General features: G+C 48.7%; 1 pseudogene across 1 annotated transcript; it reads left to right on the top strand.

Annotated features, from left to right (window-relative positions):
- Positions 1-6,089: 6,089 nt before the first annotated feature.
- Positions 6,090-7,607, top strand: LOC307110141 (ATP synthase F(0) complex subunit B1, mitochondrial-like; annotated as a pseudogene). The gene is made up of 3 exons: positions 6,090-6,127; positions 6,601-6,971; positions 7,214-7,607. The product of its transcript is annotated as an ATP synthase F(0) complex subunit B1, mitochondrial-like (transcript).
- Positions 7,608-22,684: the final 15,077 nt, after the last annotated feature.

Raw genomic sequence — 22,684 nt, 5'->3', positions numbered from 1 at the left:
CTGATGGGAGGAGGCTGCTGTCAGCCTGCTTCTTCCCAGCCTCTTGCCTCAGCATTTCCCTTGGATATTTTTTCTTCCTCTGTTAGCAGTGGAGAGGTGGGGCCAATGGGAGTGTCCCCAAGCCCTGGGGTCATTCAGTCCTGATTCTTCTCACTGTGCTCCCTGATCCACTAAGCTCTTAACCCCCTCACTGAACTTCTGTTACTATTCATGAGCCCCTGTTTCCCCACTGTCCTCCTTCACCGAACCCCTGTCCTCCTCAAGCTCTGGTTCCCTCTCACTGAACCCCCATCTCCTCCAAGGATTTAGAGCAAGGAGGGACTCTGTCCATTGGGAATCGCAATGGCCAGCCCACCTGGTAGGGACTCACAGTAGCAGCTCCATAAAGCATGGCCCTCTCGATGCGGGGGGGGGGGGGGGGGGGGGGAGGGGGGGGCGGGCCGTGGAAGGAAGGGGGAGGAAGAGCAGGAGGACAACTATGAAATGAAATTTCCAGAGTTTCATGGGCTGAGGCTGAGGATGGAGGACTTGGAGCCAGATGGACCTTGAGTCCCATCTCAGCCCATCTCAAAATGTCAATCACTGGTCAAGTGGACTTAGGCAAGTCTTTGCACCTCTCTGAGCATGTTTCCTCATCTATAAAGAAGGGACAATATTCCTCACCTGCAGGGCTGCTGTGAAAGTTTGGTGAGCAAGAAGCCATGTCTGAAGTCCTGGAGCTCAGAGAAGGGAGCAGCAGAGGTGCTCAGAACCAGGCAGCATGAAGGAAAGCTAATCCGCCTGCCTCTTCCTGCTTACTCAGCATTTTCACACATGCAGCCCCCCAGGCCCTCCTATTGACCTGTAGGCCAGGAATTTATTCCCTCAGGTGACAGATGAGGCATTGAGTCTCTGGATCTGCCCAGAGGTCACCGAGCTAGTAGGGGAACCTGACTCAGTTCCAGGAATAAAGTCTTTGCATGAAACGGGAATGTGGGTTTGGAGTCTAACTTTCAGGGTATAATGACTGAGAAATATCATCAGCGCCACTTGGCTCCTAGTGGCTGTATGAGGATTTTAGGAGGAAGTGAGGAGTATCCTATATAATAAAAGGCTAATATGCAAATCAACTGAATGGCGGAACGACTGGTCGCTATGACACACACTGACCACCAGGGGGCAGATGCTCAAAGTAGGAACTGGGCTCAGCGCTAAGGATGTCCGATGGCTAGCCATTAGTCAGACATCCCCCGAGGGCTCCCAGACTGCGAGAGGGTGCAGGCCAGGCTGAGGGACACCCCCCCCAAATGCAAATATTTTGTGCATCAGGCCTCTAGTTGGAAATAATCACAGATTGGCCTGGCCCATAGTAGGAACTGCGAGTCCTCACTGAGATTGGTGGAGGTGCAACTTTCCTGATTCCAAATGGAAGGTGCATGGTTGAGAGAAGGAAGGTTCCTTTAGACTTTCTGGAAGCCCAGTTGCCCCTAGCTTGGCTCTGGGGGATGAAGAAATTATGCACCTAGATGGGTCTGGGTGTGTGCTGGGGATGCTGTAGGCAGTTAGACAGACATGAGCAGAGCAAGGACATTGGGCCAGGTACAGAAGGTCACCAGGATGGGAAGCCCCAGGTGCCCAACAACGGACAATCAATTGTAGGGGGGACCTCACCCCCCTCCACCCCAGGGTGACTTTTCCTCCCCCAGCATATCTCTGGTCATGAGGTTTAGACCCCCTGACCTTTCCTCCCTAGAGATAACAACTAGGCCTCAGTTGTATTTCAGCTCTAGGCCCAGAAAACCAATAAAACCAGACCAGTGACTCTAGGGCTGCCCTCAGGACCAGCTGCATTGAATAATGACCCCCTCCCCGGGTGCTGACCAATCAATCAGTGGAGACCACAATCCTGAAAGGACACACCTGGTTAACTACTGAACATTCTATGAACATTGCGGACGGATCACGAGAATTCTCGCTTCATATGACACAGTGTTTTACAAAGTATCATACTTTAAAAAGATATTAGCCTGTAAGAACATGTAATAAATAACTTCAAAATGCAATGGGTATTTAATTTTAAAGCGTGCCTTTAACATTTATGTAAAACGTGTTTTGTACTCATTCAATAGAAACTTATCTGGCCACTGGGTAAAGCTAGCAATAAAACTACTGGTCCACAATGTGTTAAGATCTTCCCCTGGGACCGGCCCTAAACTCTCCACCTTTAAACCCTTAGGAAGGAGGACCCAGTGCACTCTCCCTCCAGGGAGTACGCTTGAGCCTTTTCCTTCCCTTTACCTTTTCCTTTCCCCGCCCCCTCCCCAGTCGAGTTACCAATAGCTTCCTCACTCCCATGCTCCAAGGGCCCTTCTTTTACCTTCAGAACTTGTTTGCTAAGCTCATTTCTTCTAGGAATTACTTTTTCTACCTCTGTGATTTACCCAGTAAATGTTCTCTTACAGTTTGGGTCTGGACTTTGAGTTCTTTCCTAGCCCGAACCCAAATAATGAGGTTGCTGAACCCAGGTTTGGTCTGAGCCCCACCAGTCAGACACCTGGTGCCATTCCCTCCTACACTAGGACTAACTTGCCTGATAAAGTTCACCTCAATGCATAGCACCCCACGGGGCATGGAAGACACAGGAACGGTCTTCATTTACCACCTCAGCCTCCCCATGCTGACACATCCTGGTCCAAGAATAACCCTGAACTCACCTGTGGACTTGGAGCAAGGGTCATGTACCCAGGAGCCTCTGGGAGTTGGGCTGACAAGCCCTGGAATGGCTCTTGGGCTAATCCTGCATTGAGGCCCCACTGTGGGCGGCCCAGGCTGAGGTCTGACCAACGTGTTTGCACTCCAGCTCTGCCACTTGCCAGTGTGGTGTTCGCTGAGCCCTGTGCACTTTACAGAGCCCCGCGATATGTGCGGATTGCAACACCATCTGCGAATTCCCCAGTTTGCAAACTTGATGCCTTTTTTGAGTCCTGTGCTGTCGGCAAAGCCTGGCACAGCGTGCAGCTTCCAGGCCCCATGACGTTCACACAGTCCCCTGTCCTCGTGCCGAGCCTGACGCTGTTAGTAAAACCTCAGGGAGTTTGCAGAACCCAAGCCCTTCCCCTCTTTGCATCAACCCACATAAGAAAATGTTTTTTGATGTTTTGTTTTTGTGTGTGTGTGTGTGTGTGTGTGTGTGTGTGTGTGTTTTGCAAACTAGGCAAAATAGGAGACTTCATTTTCTAGAACTCGCTAAGCTTGGGTACAAGGGAAGAATCCTGGGCTCCGGGCTCAAGACCTCAGTTCTGGTCCCAGCTCTGCCACTGCCTTGCAGTGGCCCTTTAAGCAAGTCCTTTCTCCTCTCTGAGTCTCGGTCTTTGCATCTGTTTAATGGAGATTGTGAGGTCAAGATGCCGACCTTCTGAACTGTTATGAGAATCGCTGTGAGGATGCCCAGAAGAGGGGGTTGGGGGGGCAGGAGGAAGACTGGCCAGAGGCTCCTTCCTGAAAAGGTTCCAAACTGCCCGCTCAGCACCTTTGCTCCCACTTCCCCCTGGCCTGGCAGCCAGGGAGCGGATATCTATAAATGAGCCCTTGTCTGAGCAGACAAGTGAGAGCCTCAGCCAGAGCCTCAGCCTTCCCCACCCCCAGGTGCTGCCTGGGGGTCAGACCCCAAGCTGTGTAGACGTGCCCCCATGCATGGCTCTTTAAATCTGTCCAAGGAAGGCGAAGTCATCATTATTCCACTCATGAGGACTCTGACCCTCAGCGACGCTGGTTACTTGCCCAGGGCTACCTGTCAGGTATACGCACAGCAGAGGTTGGGATCTGAGGCAAGGACAGCAAAGATGGATGCACGGCACTCAGGAGGTCAGAGCTGGAAGGAACTTCAAGTTCATTTCATTCAACCCTTCCCTTTTTGAGATTGGGAGACTGAGGGCCGAGGAGAGGCCGGCTCTGCTGTATGTGTCGTGACTGTCTGTCCTTAGGTTTCAATTTCTCTCTGTGGTGGATGAGAAACAGACCCCGTCCTGCCAACAGTTCAGGACTTCCCCATCTTTGTTGGCACGCTTCTTGGGTCAGAACCCAGGAAATGTCCCAACCCTGTGAGGAGAAGCTCAGGTTGGCAGGCAGGCGGGTATCTGGCCTGGCTCCGCAGCCCCACCACCTTGGCTCAGCACAGCCAGCCCTGCACATCTTAACCCCTCTGGGAGGTTCCTCTCAGGAAGCCCTTTTGCCCAACTGCCTCCACTTCCCACCAGCCTCTCGCTCCAGCCTAGAGAGAATGCATATCATGCTAGAAGCTCTGGCACCCCTCCCTGAACATGGCAGCCCTGTGCCCCAGAAAGAGCATGAGCTTTTCCGTCAGAGAGTTCAATCCTAACCCAGTAAGAAGATCTGAGACTCCGTTTCCCCATCTGTAAAATGGAGATGACAGGAAACCTCCTGGAAGAACTGCACTAAATTCTATCATCTCGCCCTTTCGTCAGCGTGGTACGTGCATAGCTTCTCTCTCCCAGGAGAGTGTAAGCTCCCCGGAGGCCTCGCTGGGGAACCCGAGGCTGGTTACTTGCCCTTTCTGATCCTCAGTGCCCTTGTCTGTGAAATACTTCCCATGGCTGCTCTAAGGCTCAGATGAGCTGATGGATGGATTAGTCCTTGCTAAGTTCTGGAGAGCTGAGCAAACGCACGCCATTATTTATATGGAGATGATGACAATGGCAATGACTTATAATTCTGGAAGCAGAGGAAAGGGAGAAGTAAATCAGGGGTGTGCCAGGTGGGTCTGACCTCACTGACAATCCCATGAAAATAAGTCATAGGAAAAGGCCTCCTGAGGTGGGAGGGAGCTCAAGGGCAAGTTTGGGTTCAGCGGGCAGGTTGGGTATTAGCAGGCCATTGTTAGCAGCCATTGTTCTGTGGGTGCTACAGGGTGGTCCCTCTCAGAGGTCCAGACTCGCTGGCCTGTGGCCCCAGCCCCGGCTCTGCCACCAGCACATTGGCATTGGTCAGGTTCCACTTCCTGCCTGGTCCTCAGTTTCCTTATTATAAAATGTGTGTGTGGCGGCACGGTGCGGGGGGAGGGGGGGGGGTTAAGAGGAAACGTCTCATTGTGCTCCATCCCTGCCTTTTGGGAGGGACCGTGGGAGGTTGGCGTTTGTAAAGTGCCACGTTCGGGACGTGAGGGATTACAGTAATTAATAATTAAGCTCCTGGGAGAGAGGGCATGGGGGCGGGGATGCTGGGAAGGCTGGGAGAGAAGACCAGGAGCAAGCATATGCCCCTGGCTGCAGGTAGTTTGGAGCAAGAGCCCCAATTTCCTGAAGACTTTGCAACACTGCCCCCTGGGGGCCAGAGAAGAGACTTGTGCTCGGGCTTTTTCTGCAAGATGACAATCAGGGAAAGGGGGCTGGAAGGACTACAGTCAGAAGAGGCTGACATGGACAGGCCAGAAGCAGCCCAGGAAGAGCAATCACTGCCTGCTCCTCACTCTCCCTCCCCTCCACACAGTCTACTCCTCTTCACACGCCTCTCAAACCGGCCCACTTCCTCCCACCACCAGCAGCTCTGGCTGGCCAAGCCCCAGCCTCCTCTCCACCTCTGGCCTTACCTTCCAGCCCATCTTCTTGGGAACCAGGAGAAACTTTCCAGCCATTAAATCTAATCATACTCCTCCTCCCTGCTTAAGACCCTGTCCCTGCCCCCGACCCCGGCCCTCGGGATAAGCCCATCATTCTAAGCCTGCTCTAGAGGGCCCTTGTCCCGCTGTCACTGTCTTCTGCAAGTTCAGTGTCTTCACTTGCAAGTGAGGTGAAATAGTGGGTGGTCAAGAACAAGGCTTTGGGGCTGGACCATGAGGGTGTAACTCCTGGCTTCTCCACTTGGGAGCTATGCTACTTAATTCTCCATAGGTATTTTTGTTGTGGTAAATGCCCATAACATCAAATTTGCCATTTTAACCATTTTAAGTATACAGTTCAGTGGCATTAAGTACATCCACATTGTTGTGCAACCATCACCGCCATCCCTCTCCAGAAATTCTTCGTCTTCCCAAACGGAAACTCTATATCCATGTGTTACTTCATTCTTTATGCCTCTGTTTTCTCGCCTGTAGGATGGGGCTAAAAAATGGACATGCTTGGCACAGTGCCTGGTAGGTAGGTGCTCAACAATGAGTACTGTAATTTTTTCTATCTCTTTATCTTTAACAGACAAAATAGACTTTATTTTTTTACTTTTTTATTGAATTTATATAGAATTATATAGGTTTCAGGTGTACAAATCCATAATACATTATCTGTATATTGTATTGTATGTTTACCACCCTAAGTCAAGTCTCCTTCCTTCACCATTTATCCCCCTGTACTGTCTTTTACCTTCCCCCACCCCTCTTTCCCTCTGGTCATCATCATACTGTGGTCTATGAGTTTTTGTTTGTTTGTTTTTTGCTTAATCCCTTCACCCTTTTCACCCAGGAAACTGCTCTGGAAAGGAAGTGAAGCAGCACACATGGGTTATCTAAAGAAATCCAAAGGCCAGTCCCGCCCATCACTGGGACGCCAAGACCACCAAGCAGACCCTCGCTGACCTTGTTGTCTCGGCTGGGACTTCCTGCTGCCACCACAGCAGGCCCTCTCTGAAGAATGCAGCCGTCCTCTGTCCAGGGTATTTCAGGCAACTAGGATCTTTCAACTGGGCACCAAGTCTTGCCCCTGTGCCACCTCTTCCTACATATGGAGGAAAGGCTTGTCATGGGCTGATCCCTGAGGAATTCTTCCAGTTCCTTTATCCTAAAACCAGTGTACCAGGACCCAGTGTGCTCAGAACTGGGCTGAGCCTATATTTTCTGCTCAAAGAAATACATGTGATTACTCCAGACACCATCTCTGCCGTATCAACAATAGGGTTGATTGTCTGTGTGATTTAAAAATATGGCACCTCGATTGGGGGATTTACTGATAAACTCAATGAGCAAAAAACGCCCGACTGCTATAGACGTTGAGAAACAGGCTTCCATCAAAAACATCCAGGATGTGCCCTAACCGGATTAACTCAGTGGATAGAGCGTCAGCCTGCGGACTGAAAGGTCCCAGGTTCGATTCCGGTCAAGGGCATGTACCTTGGTTGCAGGCACATACCCAGTAGGGGGTGTGCAGAAGGCAATTGATTGATGTTTCTCTCTCATCGATGTTTCTAACTCTCTACCCGTCTCCCTTCCTCTCTGTAAAAAAAAAATCAGTAAAATATATATTTTTTAAAAACATCCAGGATGCAATTGACCTGGAGAAGTGACAGCAGGCAGTGCTCAAAAGCACCACTGCCTTTTTCATGTCCAGAGGACTAACAGTGCTATGGCCTGGAAAGGTTACTTACCGGAAACGGCTGCATCGAGTGTACAAGGAGGCGAAGAATCGCCTGGACTGTCACATCTCTGTGCAGAACACGGTGCGTCGAAAGGAACAAGAGCACATGGCACGATGGGTGGAGAAGCACGTGGTGCCGAGCATCTGGGCACAGCAGGAAAAGGGGCGGCTGCCAAGTGCACTGCAGTTCTGAAGCTGCTGGCAAAGCAGGCTCAGGCCAGCCAGTCCCGTAAACGCATCTATCCCGATGGAGACCGCGAGGAACAGTGACTAAATGGAAACTGAGCCTTGTGACAAAATCTTTCTGTATCACCGTTTTGCTGGAGTTACAGTTTACCCCACATAAAAACGAAAAGTTGGAGTTTCATAGACTCTCGATTCCAATAATTACAGGCTGTTGTTCCTTGTGTTAAGCCCCTATCCCAGTGGTCAGCAAACTCATTAGTCAACAGAGCGGCAAACCGCGGCTCTCGAGCCGCATGTGGCTCTCGAGCTGCAGTTTGCTGACCGCTGATCTAGTGAGAGAATTAAAACAATCTATTGGCCAGTGAGCAAAAGAAAAAAAGAAATCCATAGGCCGTTACTGCCTGATTCATTGCTGTGACGGGGGTGTTTAGGAGAGCTGCTGGGGCAGCCTGCCGCATGCTTCATCCAGCAAGATGAGTCACTTCCTCTCCTGGTGGGGCTGTGAGCCTGAGATGGGGAAGGTAGGAAGCAGAGTGCGTGTAGGCAGCTGCTTCTCCGCCAGGCTGGCCCTCCACCAGTGAGAAGTGCGCGGGCAGGGAGAATTCTGCCTGGCATCGGGCCCAGGCTGGGCTGGTGCAAGACCCCCAGCTTGCCTCTGTTCTCTTTCCGGAGTGGCTGGAACAAGCTAACTTGTTTTCATCAGTGTTGTTAGTTGGAACATTGTCAGCTTGCATTTTGCTTAATTCTCTCCTTCCCGTGTTCCACCCCAAACACTACTCCCTCCACTCCACACACACTATTCCTAGATTTGTTCACTCCAGCTGTTCCTGGCACTCATGTCTATAATCTTCTCACCATCCGAGTGGTTCCGCCCTTGTGTAAATGCCTGCTTTTTTCTTTTTTCCTCTGGATGGAAGATAGATCTGTCTATCTAGGGGCGGGGAGAGCCCAGGCCCAAGGTGCGCCATGCGGAGCAGGCCTGGTCTCTGGCAAGGGCAGGAGTGGATCTCTCTAGCACACAGGCTTCCTGGTGGTGGTGTTACCAGACAGGGACTGGGCTTGGAGTGGGCCTGCCTTGGCTGGCCTGTAGTGTGTGGGTTCCTCCCTTTGTGTAGGAAAAATTTCACAGCACGAGTCCAGGTGATTTTGAGAGTATGTTTATTACAGCTGGGGGCAGTGAAACAAAAAGGGCCGAGGATAGAAGCTACAGGAGAGAGCTCTAGCGATGTTAGAGGAAAGAAGTGAGCCACACTGGGCTGCGTGAATTCACTGAAAAGTGAAAGTCACAGTGCAGAAGTGAGCCAAGGGGGGCTGCTTTTAGCTCACTGGAAAGTCAGAGAAAAAGGGGCCTGGGAGACAGGTTCAGAGGATAAGCCCAGGATGAGCTGCTGCTGCCCATTGCTCCCCTGCTTGAAAGTCTTGCGGGGAACCTTAGTGTTTAGGAAAAGAAAGTAAAAAAATTGGTGCCCAAGTAAAGGCGTGGGTGTGCTCCAGAGAGAGCCTGTGCTGGGTCCTTTGTCCTGAGGCTTTTATCTCTCTTCTGAAGGGCATCCTAGGGAAGGTCTCCAGGGAGGGTGATAACGGAATATATTAGTTTTTCAGGTGTGTCCTTCAATATGTTGATTCATCAAAATGAGTGTATAGAGGAGTCAGGGTCATTCTCTGGTTAGTTTTATCTTTTTATTTTATTTTTTCTGGTTAGTTTTATCTTTACAGAGTGTCATTGGAGAGGGATGGGAGGAGATGGGCCTGCCCCTGCATGGTCTAGAATGTGAAAATCATTGCTACTAAGTGTCCTTGGTTAGGAAAGGCAGCCCTTGTGATTCACTAGCTGACTGCAAATTACTTACATTGATGGGCTTTATTGAATTATTTTGTCTCAATTTCCCTCATTGCACTTTCGAAAGAATTTTCCTAGCTTCTTACCATCCTGCCTCACTGTCAGAATCAGAGCTCGGCCCTGACAGGGAGCCGAGAGGGCCACAGAATCTCCTCTAAGAGTCTTTAAGTTGGGTACTCCTGTCTCTTGAGTTAAAAACACCAACCATCTTCCAGAAATGACCACAAGAGAAGGCACTTCCGCATAAGCAAACCAATGCAGTCTTTGGAGTCACGCAGGCCTGAGCTGTGCCAACTGTGTGGCGTTGGGCAGTTAGTTCACCTTTCTAAGCCTCAGTTTCAACTATAAAATGGATACGATATTAGGACCAACATTCATATATGTCAAGCACTGTTCCAAGTATTTTACTTGCATTAACTCAGTTAACAATTCCCAACTACCCATTATATTTTCAGGCTTCCAATAACATCCACTTTCCCCTTCAAGATGGCGCGGTCTCTGCTTCTGAGCCGGTGGCTCCGGGAGGGAACCCACCAGCAGTGGGGGCTTCCCGGTCAGGGGAACCCCATCCAGCAGTCCCCCACCTTCTCCTGGAGTATAGCTGTCCCTTAACTCGCCAACAAACACTCCCTGTGCGACCCTCAGCTGTTCTTTCTTTCTTCTCTGGGAAAAGGCTCGGGACCCGTCTATCTATTCCGCTGCCATTTTTTCCGTCTCCCCAACTACACATTATAACCCCCAGTTTACAAATCAGGAAGCTGAGGCACGCAGAGGTTAGGAGACTTGCCCCAGGCTACACAGCTGGTAAGAGGCAGAACCAGGATTTAATCTAGACACCCTGGCCCTAGAATTCATGAACAATGGGGCTTCGCTGTCTCCAAGGTCCTAGTCATCTGCCCCCCAATCCCTGAGTCATGGGGTTGATACGGAGTTGAGTACTAAGCTGAGCACCTTCAGCTGGGTCCCAGGCCTCTTCTGCGGATGACCATCTGAGTGACTTTCGTACGTCACTTTCTTCCTCAAATCTCATGTTTCCCTCCCACAACAGGAAGAGCCTGAACCCCAGCTGGTGACTCCTCGATTCTGCTCTAGCTGACAGCCTCCTGATGTCCACTCCTGTCTTGGTGCTGTATGTGCAGTTCCCCCTGGTCAGATGCCCTTCCTCCCTTGGTCAGAGAATTAGCACTTACCCTTCAAGGACCACCTCCAAGTCTCCACCAATTCCCCCTGCCCCCGAGTGTTTCCTGACTCCTCCAGAAAGAAAACGGACAAGGTCAGGATCATATCCTAGTTTTCTACATGGCCTTGGGCAGCGAGCATTGCACAGGTTGACCAGACTCTCCGGGAACTTTTCATCAGCCCGTTCCTCTGCCTCCAGCCAAAAGGCAGCCTTGAGGGTGAAAAACCACCGAGGTGAAGAAAGACATCCAGGGGGTGACTATGGTGCTGATGACAATGGAAATCTTCACAGCACTTCACGGTTTGCAAAGTACTCTCACCCAGAGTATCTTAACCTTCACGCTAGCCCATATTGCTGGTACCTTCACCCTATTCACAAAGGGAGACAGCAGCAGAGACAAGTGAAGTTACCTGTCGAAGTGGAGCTGGTAAATGGAGGAGCTGGGATTTGAACCCCTGTGTTTGGTCCCCAAAGCTGATGCCACTCTGCCTCCTCATGGCAGGAAGGATGATGCCAGTGATGAGCATGTGGGAGGCCCCAACAGTGGTCCCTGATTTTAGACTCCTCTCCGCAGAGCTCCGTGGGCCGTCTGCCCACAGCCAGGAAGGCAGTGTGGGCTCTTCCTGGACGTTTTTATAACTTCCCTTTCCTCCTTGGTACTTTTCTTTCTAGCCTCTCGTGTCCATTGGAGCCTCACGCTGCTGAGGATGAGGAGCAATGCTGGTGAGATGGAGAGGGACAGAGCGTCACCGATGACTTTGCAGGGCAGGCAGCTGGCCTCCACTCTGGTGGGACCTTCAGAGTTGTTTTCTGTTCTGAGCTCAGAAATGTTCCTGAAATACACGGATTTCCTCCTGGAGCCATTTCTGGACCTCCCCATTCTCTGAGGAGGGTGAGACCTGGACTGTGAATGCTATGGACCTTCCATGACCCCAGGATAGAGAGACAGGGCTTGTCCAATTTCAGTGGGCAACGCTAATGACACCTGCTTGTTTCCTTCACTTTTTTTTCAACCTGCACCACACTAGCACAGAGCTTGCTCACAAGAGATACTTACTCAATGAACAAACCCATTTTACAGATGAAACAGAGTCTTCAAGAGCTAAATGCTAGGCTTGGATCTATATCAGTCTGGCACTAGGATCTGAGTATGTATTTACCATACGGCCTCCCGTTAGGTGGAGAACAAACTCTCCTACAATCTCAGCATCTTCACAAAACCTTCCCACCACTTCTGTCTTAAGTGAGACTTCTCCTCAACCTGGGCCACTAGATTTACAAACTTGTCTTTATCCCCCCCCCCCCCGCCCCACTTTTTTACCTTCTTCTCTCTCACCAGACTCATGAGAAGTCTAGATTCTGGGCTCAGAAGCTTCTCTTCTTCTCTGTTAACCATCCCTTCCTCTCCCATTCCTTCCACTGGCTAATTCCCATCAACAAATGGTGGGAAATCTGCTCAAACATCTCTGATTTAAAAATACAACAAAATCCTCCCTCACTCCTCATTGCCCTACAACCATTCACTTCTCTTCACAGCCAAACATCTTGAAAATGTTATCTACTCTCTCTCTATCTACTCATTCGCTCACCTTCCATACCCCCCTTTCCACTGGACCTGTTCACCAGTGACCAAAGCAGGAGGGACCAAAGCAGGCTTGGTTACTTAACCTCTCTGAGCTTCCTCATCTATAAAGCAAGAGTAATAAAAACCACTGCTCAGATAGACTGACATGAAATATGTGACCACCTGGACACAGTCATTAGCATAAGCAAGCACTCAGTAAAGGGCAGCGGCTTCTGTTATCGGAATCATGATTACTTCTCCCTGTTCCTCGCCTTGCTATCCAGCTCTCTGCTGGGTTTTCCTATTTCTAGAATCCTCTCCCACTCACATTTTTTCTCATTTGTCTGGTTAGTTGTTTCAGAGCTAGACCGAGAGTTAGCAAATCTGAGACCAGATCCTGCCCTGTCCTTGGCTTGCTGTGGCATGGGCCATTCCTTTCACATCGGAGCCTCGGTTTTCTCATCTGTCACATGTTGAGATACCAATTGCTGCTCAACAGGTGGGAAAGGCTTCATAGACCACAGAGTTCTGTGCCCCAGGGAGGACTATTCATCTTGTTGTTCTAATATCAGTAAATCCCAGTGGTAGCTGCTAATCAGCCACTTGGGAATCCCCAGAAAAACATTACTCAGGGCCCCAGGAGAAGGGGATGTCAATGGGCAGGGCCCCAGCAGGCTAAGGATGGGCAAGGCCTAGGGGTTTAATGGGACCTGGCTCAGCCCCACTATGCTCCTCCCCATTGAGGCTGCGTTGGCTTGGGGAGAGGAGGGAGCAGCTGGAGTGGCCTGGGTTGCAGGTGAGCTGGGCCACCTTGCAGAGATCTCGGGTATGAAAGCTACTGAGAAAGTGCCCAGAGCTGGTCAGAGCCCAAGGAGGGACAAGGTTCTGGGAGAGCAGGGTGTAGGGGGGCAGTTAAGGACCCTCACACCACCATGATAGGAGCTCTAAGAGAAGGGAGATGGGCTGAAATAGTTCTGCCCCAATTACAGCATTCTGGCTGGCTGGCTCTGCTGCTGTCTTGCTAACTGTGATGTTGGCCAGGTCATGGCCCCTCTCTGGGCCTCCCTCACCCTGTCAGCAACAGCAAGGAAGCAGGACCAGAAGCTCTCCATAAAGTCAAGCATTGTCTCCCTGCAGGGATGCTAGAGAGGGAGGCCTGGAACCTCAGGCCAGCCCTGCTCCCGTCTCTGCCTGTGGAAACACGGAGAAGCAAGGTGCCCCCCTGCGACTCCGGTTTTATAGGGGAGGAGGCAGAGCCAACCTCCAGCCCCAGCGAACCCCCAGGCAGGTGAGGGGAACACTCAGAATGATCTGTGCTGCCAGACAGGGCTGCTTCAGTGCCTCTCCCACGGTGGGCCCTCAGGAGCCCTGGCTTCTCGTGCAGCAGCTCTGCCAACAGCTCCCTGTGTGACCTTGAGCAAGTCACTCCCTTCTCCAAGCCCTTTTTATTTGAAAAATAGGGGAAATGGGGATTGGACGACATTGCCTGCAATTTAAGGACAATTCTGGCTCTGACACTGTGATTGCCCAGCAAAGCCTGCACCACCAGCTTCATGGGCCCAGTGAGTGGAGGGAACGGCCTCTCAGGGAAATGCAGTTTGTGTCCATTTAGATGCTAAAATAAAAGAAAATAAAAATCCCTTCTGACTAGTCCACTAAGGGGGAAAGTTCAGTTTAACCCAGGTTAACCCATTCATTCCTTAATTGATTTACTTAAAAATATTTGCTGAGGGTCCATTGTGAGCTGGGTTTCCCCGGTTTTTTAGAAAACCAAGTAGAACTGCTCCAGGGTATGTGGGGGCGGAGAGGCGGTGATCTGAATGTCAGCACAGCCTGGCCCTGGATCGCTCCATCAAGGTAAAGAATGAGTCACACTCCCCTCAGCTCAATTCCGTGGGTTGGAAAGTCTCACTTCGGAGGTCTTGTGCTGCCACGATGCGCGGGGACTTCTTCACTGCCGAGCGCTTGGTCTTCTCTCCTGACACTGGTTCTGGGACGTCTCAGTTCTCTGTGCTGCCCTGTGAGCTGGGGCCACTGCAGGGAGTGGGCATGAAATGGCTAAATAGTAACACCTGCCAAGCTGCAGCAGTCGGGAGAAGAGAGACATATGGAGTGACGCGGGAGGGACCCTGGAGTCTGTTTTTCCCCAATAGAAGGAGAATGCACCTTCAATTTGGATTCCATTTGGGAAATGTCTCCTTCTGCCAAAGGCATACACAATGCCTCTACCCTCCCAGGGTGACCAATATCCGGGTTTGCTGGGAACCGAGTGATTTCTTGGAACATGGGGCTTCCAGTGCTAAAACTAGGCAGTTCTGGGAAAATCAGGATGGTTAGTCCCTAAATATTACCAAGAAACAGAATACAAACACAGGTCACAGGGCACCCAGGTTAGACTGAGGCAGATGGAGAACCCGGCAACAGCTTAACTCGTTCTGTGCTAAGCAGACAGCATCCTGGTGAACTCCGTGGAGGAGGAGGCCCTCCTCTCAGCACCACCACATCATATCACAGAATGGGAACCCTCAAGTGAATGGGAATGTAGAGACAAAGAATGCTGATTCAGGAGACACGGCACCCTAGCTCAGAAGGAGTGGGACGAGAATGGCCTGGGGCATGGAAGAGGAACTAAATCCCGAGCTGCACAGGGTGGTTCTTGCAGCCATCCCTGAAGAAGGGTCCCACCGGCACCTTGAGAGCTCCCGAGCTGGAAGTCCTTATCAGAGGCCACTGACAATCACCTAGGCTCAGAGGTACATGAGTAGAGTCAACAGAACCTTCAAGTACATGGAGTTTTCTTTCACTCCTGGGATTAGCTTCATTACTCTCAACCAGTCATCCTGGTGTCTTCACCAGGCCTCAAGTTAAAGAGCTCCATCCAGGAACTGCTGTGTAGATATATCTGGACGGACTGGACTGGTGCCAAAGGACAGCAGTCAGGATTCCGGTGCTGATAGCGGACAAAGTCTGGTAAGTGGTCCATCAACATTATCACACCCAGAGTGTTCCTCTGCCTGTGGGAGCAGGAACGAGGCTACCACATCGGACATCCTTAAAGGAGCCACATGAACTAATAAAGAAGCTACTTGATTTTTTACATTTGAATTTAAATGGGTGCTTCTCAAGAATATTTCTCTCAGATAGAATAAATTTGTCCCCCAAAACCTGCAATCTGATTGATGTGGTTCATTTATGTTACTTAAAAAAAAGAGAGAGAAAAGAAAAAGAATCAATGGATCCAGGTTTAGAAGGTTGCTTAAAGGTCTTTACTTTGGCTCCTATCCAAATATTGAACTTCCTATGTAGCATTTCAGTCAAAAAGATCCGGGCCTTCCATACCTCTAGGTACATGAAATTCACTAATTTTGAAGCCACTCTTTTGCTTAATGGGCTAGTTCTGATGATAAGAAACGTATCCATATCTGGGCCCCTAGAGCTGCTAATCCTGGCTCTAGTTCTCTGTAAGTGTCGTTCCTGCCCTTTGACAGCCCTGCAGGGGTTCACCAGACAGGACCAGCTCTTGCAACCATTGCTCACTAGACACTTCGCTATCCTGGGCACCTCAGTTGTGCAATGAAATTCCAGGCACAAAGAAACTGTCAGGATTGAGATCCAGGCGTGGAAAGAAAAGGGATGCATGCTCTAGTTCATGTTTCCTGGGTTGATCTGACTTCCAGATGTGCTGATGTTCCAGTAGCTGATTTAGGTTCCGTGGGATTTTTAAAAATTCTTCTTCTTTTTTTTTGTTTAAATCCTCACCCGAAGACATGCTTAGAGAGAAGAAGGGGGCTGGGGCGGGAGAGAGAGGGAAACATCAATGTGAGAAAGAAACATCGATTGGTTGCCTTCCATACATGCCCTGACCGGGGACTGAACGAGCAACCCAGGTATGTGTCCTGAATGGAACTGGCAGCCTTTCAGTGCACAGGACAACGCTCAACCAACTGAGCCACTCCATCTGGGCATGTCATTTATGAATAACGACTTTTATCTATTCCTTTCCGATACTTACGCCTTTTATTTCTTTACTTACCTTTTTTGCACTGGCTCAGACGTCCAGCACAATGTTGAATAAAAGTGGTGAAAGAAGATAGACTGTCTACTTCCTGGTCTGAGAGTAAAAGGCATTCAGTTTTACACCATTAAATATGCTAGCTGTGGATTTTTCATATATGCCCTTTATTAAGCTGGGGATGTTCTTTTCTATTTCCCATTTTTCTGAGAGACTTTAATATGAACTCTACTTTGGAATTCTAATAGGATATCTTGGTGAGTATAAAATTCTAGGCTAGGAGGGTTTTTTTTCTGTTAACATTGTAATGATGTTATCCCATAGTCTGTTGGCTTCCAGAGTTTCTATTGAAAAGACAGCTCTCAGCCCTATTGTTGCTACATTAAAAGAAAAGTTTCTTACTTTCTGTGGCTATTTTTTAGTTTTTCCCTTTCACATAGGTTTTTAGAAGTTTGACTATGATGCAATGTGGTTCCTTTATGGGTTTTTGTTGGTTTATTTTTTTGGCTTGGGATTTGCTGAGCTTCTTAAATCTGTAGGTTGATTTGTCACCAGTTTTGGAGAATTCTCAGACATTATTCTATACAAATTGTTTCTGCATCATTCTTTTCTCTCCTACTCCGGGGACTTAAAATGCATGTATGTTAGATCTTTTGAACAGGTGCCACAATCATTTGTGCTCTTTTACATTTCTAATTATTTTTTTCTCTGTGGTTCACTTTGGTTATTTTCTATTTATCTGTCTTCCTTTCATTGATCCTTTCCTTTGTATACCCGTTCAAAAAAAGTGAAGTTCACATATTATATTTTTCAGTTCTGAAATGTTCATTCATTCTTTTCTATAGATTCCAATTCTCTCTTGAAATTCCCCATTTCTTATATTTTGTCTATCTTTTCCTCTATGTGGTGAAGGGGAAGACTATATTCATCACAGTTCATTCAGGGGCCCTGTCTGCTAATTGGGATACCTAAATCATCTGTGTCTTTGCTCCTACTGTTTAATTTCTCCTCATTTGGTCTGATTTAACTTTTTTAACCTTGACTCATACTTTTTGATTGGGTGCTGGACATTGAAGATGAAAACGTTTTAAAGCTCTAAATGATTTATCTTCCTCCAAGAAGGATTGTATTCTTCTAGCAAACTGATTACCAATAGATCATCCTTGTTGTGGCTTGATTGTAGGCTATGTGATGCCTCATCTACTCTAATTTGGTTTGTATATTTAGGGTTTAGCCATTATTCCTAGAGTCTGGCATTTCCAGGGTCTCAACGGAAGTCCTGGGGAACTTACCAAGGTCCATCCACTTAGATAGGGCTTGGGTTCCAACCTCTGACTCTCCAACATCATGTGGCTGCTCAAATCTTTCTGCAGCTCTGTAGCCTCCCAGCTGCCATATTCTCCTAGTTTCTCCAGGTCTTTCCCTATACATGCACTTTAGGAGTTGGTCAAGGACTTGAAGGGAATTTGTATACAGATTGGAATCTTCTTTCTTTCTGTAAGTACCCTGCTCTCCAGGATTTTGCCCCTCAAGCGTCAGTCACTTAGATTACCCAAATTCCAACTCCATATCTCCTCATCAAGGGAGACTTCCCTTGTCTAATTCAGCTCTATTCTCCAGTCCTGCAAATTGGGAAATGCCCTCAGGTAAAAAGCTGGAGTCCTCTGGAACTCACCTCATGAGCCTTCCTTCTTTCAAGGACTGCAATTCTTCAAGACCTGCCCTTGGTTGTTCTCTGAAGCCTTCAAACAATTGTTTTATATCTTGTCCAGCTTTTCTAGTTGTTTTCACCAGGAAGGTTAGTTAAAACAAGTTATTCTGTCATAGCCAAAACTTTAAAATCCTCTTTGAATTTTTGAGGTAACACATGCTAGTAATAGGAGAATCATAGCACTGGACCTAGAATTTTAGAGTGAACCCGCACTTTTTTCTGTAGACAACTATTCTCCATTTGAAAAATAATTCCTGGTGCAGACTGAATGCCTGACCAGGGAACACTTAATGACTATGGGACCCTAAGCTGTCCCTTATGTATTGGGTATGAATTTGAACAAACAAAGTATAAAACTGGATATATACAGAAACATCCCATCATCAATTGCAAATAATAAATGTTGTATTAGGTCAAGCAGATCTCAAAGGCATAAGTAAACTGCATGAGCTGTTGTCTTAGACTCCCATGACACACAATCTTGCTATTTTGACACCTTTTCATCAACTCTAACATACAGCCTCATGGAAAATATCCTATAACCAACTCCCTCAAGAAGAAAAACATTCAGGCCTGACTTACAGTTTTTCAAAATATGCTGAATCCACCCAAAAGCGGACTGCTGCTGCATTATGGCCCCATTCAGAAGGGCCTGAACGATCAACAAGAAGGTAAATCCTGTCAGTGGGCAGAATCTTGGGCAGTGCATCTGGCTTTTTTCCTGGTAGGTGTAGAAGGTGCAATGGAAAGAGGTAAGGCTCTATACAAATTTATGGGCAGTGCCTAATGGTTTGGCTGGAATATGAAGGAACTTGGAAAGAACAAGATGAGAGGATTCATAAAGAGGGAATCTGGCCCTAACTGGGTTGGCTCAGTGGATAGGGCATTGGCTTGTGGACTGAAGGGTCCCAGATTCAATTCTGGTCAAGGGCATGTACGTTGATTGCAGGCACATCCCCAGTAGGGGGTGTGCAGGAGGCAGCTGACCGATGTTTTTCTCTCATTGATGTTTCTAACTCTCTATTTCTCTCCCTTCCTCTCTGTAAAAAATCAATAAAATATATATTTTTTTAAAGAGGGAATCTGGAGAAGAGATAAGGTATTAGATCTCTCAGAAGGGGTACAAATTGTGAAGATACTTGAGTCCTATTTAGATGCTAAAATAAAAAAAAATAACTATTTACCAAAAGGTATCCATGGTAGAAAAAGCTCTCCAAAATCATCAAGAGTAGGCAAAGTCAGGTAGACAAGATGATTGTCCCATGGAGATCAATCAGACTCATAATGAGAATGAAGGTTACACCATTGGAGTAAAGTGTTGGGCCACTGAGGGCTGTTAAAGATATTCTCCTCATTATCAGCAAAGCCTGGGGACATCCTTGCCCCCTCTCATTAGGAGATGTGAGGGAGTCCATCCCTGAGGAATGGTGGGTGCTGTGGCCCATAGGAGCATCATCTCAAGGGAAGTACCCCAGGAGGCCTCCTCGAAAGGAGGGGCTGTGGGTTGAATGGGCTATGACTCAGCCTTCAACAAGGGCTTGCACAGAGACACCACCGGGAACACCAGCATGGACAAAGCTTAACAGGTGAGAAGAGTTAGGGACGGAGTGCCCAGAGATAGGCAGAGAAAACTGGGGTGGGGAGGCAGGGGCAGGGAGGCCAGAGCCTATAAACCAGGGATCAAGAAGACTTATTGGGTGTGCACAAAAGGCAGGGAACTAGGATCCAGGGTGGCTGTGCATGCATGGGCTGTGAGATCTTAGACCACATATTCTGGCAGGTCTGAGTAAGAGAGGGTGCTCACCGGTGGGATTCGAATCACCTTGGCCAACAGCTTCCCACAGGAAAGCAAGACTGATGACAGTGGTAACCATTGGAAACACTAGCAAACTTTGCACTCTTACATGTTCCAGGTTCTGGTGTAAGCTTTGTCCAGAACTCTCTCTGTAAAGACTCACAACAACCCCAGGAGGTCACAATGAGGGAAACGGGCTGAGGGGGGGCGGGGGGGGGGGGAATGGCTTGCCCAAGGTTACACAGCTGAAGGCAGGAGTTGGGATTGTAATTCAGTCCTTTCTGACTCACAAATCCACACCCTTAAGCACTAAGGTCCACGTGACATAATGAATGTAAAGAACCCACTGGCGGCAGATGCTCACTAGGTGGACTTTTCCTCTAAGCTCCTCACTGAACCAATGAGAAGACCAAGGCTCAGGGCCCCAAAGTCACAGCAATGAGTGGCAGAACTGGCTCAGGAGCCAGCACTCACAGCTGCCAGGCGGGGCTCAGTCTCTTACAGCAGGTCGGCTAAGGAACAGCCTCTCCCCAGCCATGGCCTTGGACAATTGCCTGTCATTTTCTGATCCCTAGTTTCTCATTTGTTGAAGGGGGATAACGACACCCTGGCAGGGCTGGATGAGAAGCGATGATGTACATAAAGTATGTAAAGTGCACACTCGGGTGATTGGTTGTCTGTCCTTCTCTGTCCCCACCAGCACCGGAGCTGGCTCACAGACCATCCTGACGAGGAGAACCTGCTGGGGCAAGTTCTGTGCCCTGAGAAGCAGCGCCCTTTAGGCCCTAAGCACGGGCTGCGTCACTCAGGTGCAGTATGTAATTCCAAATAAAACAAGAATGGTGCTTTGAAATATCAAAAGTGAAATTCTTTCAGGAAGTGTTTTTGGTGCCCCTGCCTTGTGATGCCCCAGCACATGTCTGCTCTACCTGTTGGGTAGTCCAGCCCCACCTGGCAGTGAGTAGCATGTGCCACCTCCCCATCAGGGCCTCAGCATCCCTACCTCCATCTATAAAGCAGTGGGACAGAGGAGGCAGGAGAGAGGCAGAGCTGGACTGGATGGCCCCTTAGGACTCCTCTGGCTTTGGCCCTCTTTGTTTCTGCCCCTCAGACCCCCTACTCTGCCTCACCTGGAACCGTCAGCATGACTGCCTCTCTGAGAACAGAACTGTCCGGGGCAGGGCAGTTTGCACCCCTTTGGGTGGGAGTCAAACCTGGTCACGAACTTGTTGGATGGGGTTTGGTTAACTAAGGGATAACCCTTTCAATTTGGGACAAAGCAGCTTCACTCTTTTGCTAGGTCTGGAGGGGGAGCCGACTTCTGGATCATTGTTTCAAACAAGGATTTGCATTGTCAGGTACCGATTCTCAACTTAGTACTTACCATATACAGACTCAGATAAAATTCTGAAATAGAGATTTGTCTTATGTTATCCATGGGGAAAAAAAACACACACAAAAACACACAGGAAGGGAAATAGAAAACCTTGGTCCTAATATTTTCTCTCCTGTAAACTTGAAATTCTGGATTCTCCGGGGGGGGGGGGGGGGGCGGGGGAGAGAGAGTGGGGGGAAGGGGAAATGACATAGAAGAAAGAGTCCTGTCCTAAGAATCAGAGACCTGAGTTCTGGTGGTGACTCTGCAATGCAGGTGGCACCCGAGAAAGACCCTGCTCAGTCCCTGGCCTTCAGGGGAAATTGGTTGGCCTTGAAAATAAAATAAAATAAAAAAGATTTTTCCATTTTTTACGTTGGTGGTTTTATGCATAAGAGGTGTTGTGAGAAGAGAAAGAAATTAGAGGTGACTCCAGGAAAATCACAGGGACACTGCTCATGGAATCACCAGGATCAAAGAGGCAGTCATACCACTGTCAACATGAACTTGCCGGGGGTGGGGATGGGGTAGTTGCTTAGTCTGAGGGACAAGTCTAAAGTGGAGGGGGGTGGATCAGCACTTCCTTTAGCTCAAGTCCCCCAGGTCTGTGGGTTGAAAACACTCCCTTCTGATTCCTCTGGGAAGAGTTCTTTGGCTTTGAGCAGCTACTGCAAACGGATCTTCAGTTCCTATTAACCATGCCTCCCAAGCCTTCCCAGGTCACATGACAACTTCTGACCAGGGACTTGGGAAGCCTGCTGGGCAGTGGGCACTCGATGGTTAAACAGGAGCATCTGCTGGGCTGCAGCAGCCAGTAGGGAGGTGAATTCAATGGAGCAACACAGACATTGTCTTGGATTCTCTGTTGCTACCCAACTGCGGGAGAACCCATTCTGAGTTCAGACTCTAATCAGAAATGACCCTTCCCACCAAGAGCATGTTCATTGTCATTCCCCTCACTGTAACATGACAAAGGCCCCACACCCAGAGACAAGATACAGAGTACTCAACTTAGATGGAGACAAGCAGAGCCATAGCACCAAGCAAACGAGAGAGAAAGAAGCCATTCCCTGGTTAGTAACTACGGTGGGAAGGCAACATGTCGCTGTAAACCTTGGAGAAATCAGCCCTCCCTAGCAACGTGGTGACAAAGATGTCACCTTTTTTAAAACTTAAAGTAAATGCCCAAAGAGAAAGGAGTGTAGAGGCCTGGTTTAAGAGATCTGATATCCCCAAAAGGATCAGATGGGATGTGGAAAGAGGGCCAGTGGAAGTTCTTCCATAACACTTAACACAATTGCAGTTAAGTAATGATGTAATTTATTGCTTAATGTCTTTCTCTGCCACTAGAATTTCAGCTCCATGAGGTTGGAGCTCTCTGTCTTGTTCAATGTGACTACTACAAAACCATGTGTTATATGTGCCAGCATATAACACATGGTTTTGTATATCATAGGTGCTTTTTCCATACTGGGTTCAAAAAGAAAACAGAGATTCTGGGATGGGATGAAGAGAAGGCCCATCATGTTTCCTTGAAAGTCACTGTAAATAAATATGGTTACATTAACTATACAGTGATCATTATTTAACTCTCATTCCAGAATCACTGATTATTCTGGTTGCCAGATGTGCCTGGCTCCCACGTTTTCACTACCCGCCTTCTGGGCATCCAGCTTAACCCATC

The sequence above is a fragment of the Cnephaeus nilssonii genome (assembly GCF_951640355.1).
Source record: "Cnephaeus nilssonii genome assembly, chromosome: 13".
NCBI classification, from domain to species: Eukaryota; Metazoa; Chordata; class Mammalia; order Chiroptera; family Vespertilionidae; genus Cnephaeus; species Cnephaeus nilssonii.
The sequence above is the reverse complement of the archived record's forward strand: the minus strand, read 5'-3'. Positions and strand labels throughout refer to the sequence as shown.